Consider the following 6,934-nt stretch of genomic DNA (forward strand, 5'->3'; position numbering starts at 1 on the left):
TCAGGAACCTTCCCTGCCGTCATCAAGTTCCTATATATCTCTATCTTAGCCTCGACATGAATCCACATCTCGTACAAATCACGAGGAATGTCGGGGAAATTGGAAGTAGGAGAGGAAGAAGGTCGAGCCAACAATCGTGCCTTCTCAGCCTCAAGAGCGAAAACTTGCTTATTTAGATTCGAGACATTTTCTCAAGCCCACCAATGTGCTCATCAAGCCGTGCCTCCCTCAGTGTAGCCTTTTCCGCATCAGTTGCACATTCAGACCTAAGGACGCGGATAGTGTCCTCTAATGCCGCAACCTTTGCCACAGCTACCACCCGGGCCTCCTCGGTCCCCTCCAACTCTGCGGCTTTCTCAGTCAACTCACCACTCAGGCTGGCAACTCTAATTGAGCTTTGCTCAAGCTCGGCTCGCAGGGACGTCACCTGCACTTGAAGGTCAACGCACTCGGCCACAACCCCCTAGCTCATCTCGAGCTCATCATATTTGGCCCTAACCAACCCTCGAGCTCGCTGCATCTGCCGATATTTCGGACAATCGCCTTATCTTTCTTATCCAAATCTTCTCTAAGGGATTGGAGGTTAACCCCTGCTCTAAACTGTGCGCATATCTCACAGTACTTGGCACGATAACGAACTTACCTTGAAACCATCTTCTGAAAAACAACCTTCCGCCTCTCTTCTCGGTGGGCACTCTCGATCTCCAAAATGAAAGTCCAAAAAAAAAAGAAAAAAAAGAATAAGAAGAAAATAAGTAAAGATAGAAAGAGGAAAAAAACCCAAATTGCAGAAATAATGAAAGAAACTCACCCTCAAAGCCACCCCGGATATGCCCAGTGATAGGACGGAGTCCCGGAGCGCCCGAAGGGTCCTGGTCACCGTATCCCCCAACAAATCGCAGTCCAAAGGGATCACGATCGTGCGAGAGGATCTATCCGTTCTCACCTCCACCGGAGTAATCCCTTCGTCGAATATCCTCGCTTCCTCGGGGTCGACATCAGAGCCGGATTCGTAATCATCTACGATCACTCTCTTCGCCCTCTCCTCAGCCGAAGAAGGAACATTGGCCTGCCCTGACATTGACGGACCACTCCTCGGAATGATCATAACCGCTTCTGGTTGCTCCCCTTCTTCCACGAAGGTGATCTCCACGTCCGAAGGAGGCACGACCTCTACATCCGAGGCCGTATCGCCCCTCAGCCCCAACCGTTGTCAACTCTGGTTTACCCCCCACCGGCTCCTTATTGACCACTCTTCCCTCAATCTCTATCCTTCGCCTTTTCAGCGTAGCCTCTTGGTAGAAGCAATTGTGTTTTCTCGAGAAACGTTATTGAATGCTTAGAAGTCCAGAAATATTCTCAAAATTTTTCTATCTTTCTTATATACAAGAGGATGTTTAGAAGAGGGAGAAAAAGATATTACTTTAACAATAAAAGTTACTAAGAATATCTATTGTGCCGGAGTAGTATCTTGAATTCTTGACAGAACATATTTTTAGTTTACAATGGTGATCGTTGGCTAATACATGAACCAATCAGATGGGTTGATTTAGAGAAAAGAGGCTAGGAACCTTTGTTTTAGGAGTAAGTGAAATAAAAAATGGTTGAAAATGTCTACTACTGTTAATAGTTTCCAGGATTAGCTGTTTAAAAGAGAATTTATTTAGCTTATGTCACGACCAAAAATCCTTCTGAAGGAGTCGTGATGGCACCTAGTCTCTAAATTAGGTAAGCCTAACTTTAACAGAAATAATATGAATATTCACTGACTTCAAATGATACAACTCTGAACACTTACAATTACCAAAACTGGTGGTACAAGTCATAAGCCTTTTCTAAGAGTGGTTATACAAAATAAATACAACACTATTCCAGAACAAGAAGGAACAAATGAAAGCAAATACAATGGAAGGTGACTCTGAGGCCTGCGAACACTGTAGCAGGTTTACCTTGACTCTCTACTGCACGATCCGCACAACTACTGCCGATCAAACACCTGGACCTGTACACAAAAAATTTATAGAAGCGTAGTATGAGCACACCACGGCGGGCCCAGTAAGTATCAAGACTAACCTCGATGGGGTAGTAACGAGGAACAGTCAAGACACCTACTAGTCAAATAAATTTAACAGGATATAATAATGAACTATCAAGATAAAATTAACACCAACATAACCGGAACACAGACAAGTAAGGATACGTTCAAACAAAGAAAACGATGCCAACTCAATCATTTGCATCATTTCTAATACACAATTCCAACCATCTCAATCCTCGGTATCTCATGTCATAATATCACGTTCCACGCCTTTAGTACACATGGCACCTTGTGCCCACATATCTCTATCTCACTTTGATCAATATCATCCTCATGCCACTCAGTACATAGGGTCCACAACCAATACAATAAAGATGTTCAAGGGTTCTCATCCATATAACATATAGTAGATCACGACTTTTGAACCAATTAGGAAATCAACAAGAAAAGATGAAGTTATTTTAGAAATTATTTGTATAAAGAAAATACCGTTTTTAAATAAAATACAACGTCGAATGAACTCCTACATTTAATATAGGATATTAAATAAAATTAAAACGTAATTGAAATTCCCTTTTAAGTAAGATTCAACACCCTCGGATTAAGGAAAATTAAATTGAGAACTATTTGAAATAGACCATATCTTTTATAGGAATATGAGTTATAGAAAGGTGTATATATACGCGGCGGGTGCAAATCTAAAAGTCATTTATAGCAATGTAGTACTAATTCCTTTATTTTTAAATCACGATACTACTAATAACTTAACAGGACAGGAGGAAATGATTCAACGTAATAAATTTACATTAAGGTCTAATTCACCAGAATAATATTGTCAGGACCCCGGTTCGCCCTCCATGAACCATCGTGACGGCACCTAGTCCCTACGACTAGGTAAGCCAAATGATGCGGAAAATAAAACAATTTGCGGAAGAAAAACAAGTAAAACCAAAAATAGTGAATAAAACAGTGTTTAATAGTGCCACTCGGCATACACCATATCAACTAGTCGAATACTAATAATTTTCCCAAAACCTGGAATCTCATGAAATCACAAGCTAAGAATAATACATAGTGCTCTAACTCCAGAATGTCTAAAACAATGTAAATACAGAAGGGCTGTAACTACAAGAGAGAATGGAGGGAGACTCCTCAGTCTGCGGACGCGGCAGATATACCTCGAAGTCTCCGAATGATCACCTTGCCTCAAGGAAGGTAAGTCTGAGTAGAGGTACCTGGATTTGCACATGAAAAACATGCGCAGGAAGGGCATGAGTACACCATAGCGGTACTTAGTAAGTGCCAAGCCTAACATCGGTCGGGTAGTGACGATGAAGGTCAGGGCCATACTGAGATTTAATAAAATATAAAGTCCGATAGAGTAGAACAGAGCAGTATAAATGAGTACAACAGTAAGGGTAACACAGGGTATAAACGATAACGACAACTGAACAGAAACAAGTAATCACGGTAAACAAACACAGTTCAACGTAGAAGTAACAGTCGGGGGATCTCCTAGGATACCGTCCCGTAGCCCCCAAATATAAATCCCCAGTGGATCTCACGGGTGCAGTCCCGTAGTACAACTCATCAATGCGCGGGGGATCTACAGAAATACCACATCCGTAGTCCCAAATATAAATACTCAGTACTGGGGAATCTACCGGGTGCAATCCCATAGTTCCAATGTAAAAGTTCAGGGGGGTCTCCCGGAATACAAATCCATAGTCCCAAAGTAAACATACAGGGGAGCTCCCGGGATACCGTCCCGTAGTCCTAAAGTAAATACAAAGCAGCAACAAGAAACTCAATTCAATCAATTTCACACCAAGGTAAAGCAGGTATTCCTAACTAGCATGCTGCACATAATTCAAGTAGGGCAGTAGAACAATAAGCAGTTAAATCAAATAGGCATGCTTCCCTGGGCTAACAACAGGCTTATCTTGCAAGTAATGTAATCAGGAAAGGAAAACACAATTCTAAGTACTTAATGGAAACCAGATTTTTCAACAATTAGCACAAGTACGCACTCGTCACCTTACGTACACGGCCTTTCAATTAAGAAATATACCAATCCTTAGGGGAAGGTCCCCCACACAAGGTTAGGCAAGCCACTTACCTCGAACCAGCTCAAGATCAACCCGAAACCACGCTCTTGCCACGAATATTCGACTCCGAATGTCCCAAATCTATGCAATTCAATTGCATAATGTAAATAACACTTCAAGTAACTAATTCTACAAATAAATTCTAAGCTAATACGCGAAATTAGGTGAATTACCAAAACACCCCTCAGGCCCACGTCTCGGAATCGGGTAAAATTTATATTTTAAGATCCTTATACTCTCACGAGTTCATGTATACCAAAATTATCTAAATCTAAGGTCAAATTCCCCATCAAAATTAGAATTCTAGGTCTAAGAACCTTCTTCCCATTTTTCCTCAATTTCCATCTGTAATCCGAAATGTAATGATAAATTTAAGCATAGATTCGGGGGAATCAATAAAAAATGAGTAAGAATCACTTACCCAAAACACCCAGGTGAAAATCCCTCTCAAAATCGCCAATCTCGTGCTCCCAAATCAATTTTTCTAAGTTTTTGTACAAACCCTCGATTCTGCCCCTTTTCTGTCCAGTTATTCCGCTTCTGCGGCCCTGGGACCGCATATGCGGTCCCGCTTCTATGAGGACCTCGTCGCATCTGCGACTTTCACTTGAAGCCCAGTTTTCGCACCTACGGTTTACCCTCCGCAGATGCGGGGCCGCTTCTGCGGTAAATTTCACGCTTCTGCGGTCCCTGCTGGCTTCCCTAAATCAGCTTCTGTGGTTGAAATGGCGCTTCTGCGGCTCCGCACCTACGGGACCCAAACCGCAGGTGCGGTTATGACAGGTACCAGCAGCTAAGCTGCAACTCCAAACTCCAAAAATCCTTCCGTCAACCATCTGAAATCATCCCGAGGCCCGCGAGACCTCAACCAAAAACACAAACAAGTCTAAACCACTGCCCAAACTTATACCAATCCTTGAAACACCTAAAACAACATCGAAACACCAATTTAACATCGAATTCAAGCCTAAGAACTTCAAAAACTCAAAATTTACGCTTTCGATCAAAAAGTCTACCAAACCTCGTCCGAATGACCTGAAATTTTGCACACACGTCACACTCAACATTACGGAGCTACTCCAACTTTCAGAATTCCATTCTGACCCTAACATCAAAATCTCACTATCGAACCGGAAACTTCAAAAATCCATCTTTCGGCATTTCAAGCCTAATTTAGTTACGTACCTCCCAAACACAATCTGAACACGCCCCTATGCCCGAAATCACCCAACGGAGCTAATGGAACCATCGTAATTCCGTTCCGAGGCCGTCTTCACATTGTTCCAACTACGGTCAAATTTCCAAAACATAAGCTCTCATTTAGGGACTGTCTCAAAACTCTCCGAAACTCAAAACCGAACATCCCGACAACTTAAAATAGCAAAAATAAACACTGGGAAAGCGGTTAATTGGGAATCAGGGCGTAAGTTCTAAAAACGACCGGCCGGGTCGTTACATCCTCCCACACTTAAACATTTGTTCGTCCTCGAACGAGCATAGAGACATAACTGAAGTAGTGAAAAGATGAGAGTAACGTCCGCGCATATCCTGCTCGGTCTCCTAGGTCACCTCCTCGACCAGCTGACTCCGCCACTGAACCTTTACTGATGCGATGTTTTTTTACCTCAGCTTTCTAACCTGCCTGTCCAATATTTCCACTGGCTCCTCAACATAAGATAGATCCTTGTCCAACTGGACTGAACTGAAATCAAACACGTGCGACGGGTCACTGTGATACCTCCGGAGCATCGAAACATGAAATACCAGATGAACTCCCGCTAGGCTTTGAGGCAAGGAAAGCTCATAAGCAACCTCCCCAACACGCCTCAAAATCTCAAAAGGGCCAATAAACCTCGGACTCAGCTTCCCTTTCTTCCCAAATCTCATAACGCCCTTTATAGGCGAAACCCGAAGTACAACCCACTCTCCAACCATGTAGGAAACATGACGAACCTTCCGGTCCGCATAACTCTTCTGTCTGGACTGGGCTGTACGGAGTCTATCTTGAATCACCTTAACCTTCTCCAAGGCATCCTATACCAAGTCTGTGCCCGATAATCTAGCCACACCCGGCTGGAACCAACCCACCGGAGATCTACACCGCCTACCATATAAAGCCTCATACGGTGCCATCTGAATGCTGGACTGATAGCTGTTGTTGTAGGCAAACTCCGCTAATGGCAAGAACTAATCCCAATACCCTCCAAACTCAATCACACACACGTGGAGCATATCCTCAAGAATCTGAATAGTGCGCTCAGACTGTCCGTCCGTCTGCGGGTGAAATGCTGTGCTCAACTCCACCCGAGTACCTAACTCATGTTGTACAGCTCTCCAAATCCGTGATTTGAACCGAGTACCTCTGTCTGAAATGATAGAAACTGGAATACCATGCAGACGGACAATCTCCCGGATATAAATCTCCGCCAATAGCTCCGAGGAATAGGTAGCACACACTGGAATGAAATGCGCGGACTTGGTCAGCCGATCCACAATAACCCAAATGGCATCGAACTTCCTCTAAGTCCGTGGGAGCCCAGATACTAAGTACCTGGTGATCTGCTCCCACTTCCACTCCGGAATCTCTATCTGCTGAAGCAATCCACCCGGACTTTAGTGCTCATACTTCACCTGCTGACAATTAAGGCACCGAGCTACAAATCCAACTATATCTTTCTTCATACGCCTCCACCAGTAGTGCTGCCACAAATCCTGATACATCTTCGCGGCACCCGGATGAATGGAATACCGCGAACTATGGGCATCCTCAAGAATCAACTCCCGAAGC

Source organism: Nicotiana attenuata, unplaced genomic scaffold (assembly GCF_001879085.1).
Source record: "Nicotiana attenuata strain UT unplaced genomic scaffold, NIATTr2, whole genome shotgun sequence".
Taxonomy (NCBI): Eukaryota; Viridiplantae; Streptophyta; class Magnoliopsida; order Solanales; family Solanaceae; genus Nicotiana; species Nicotiana attenuata.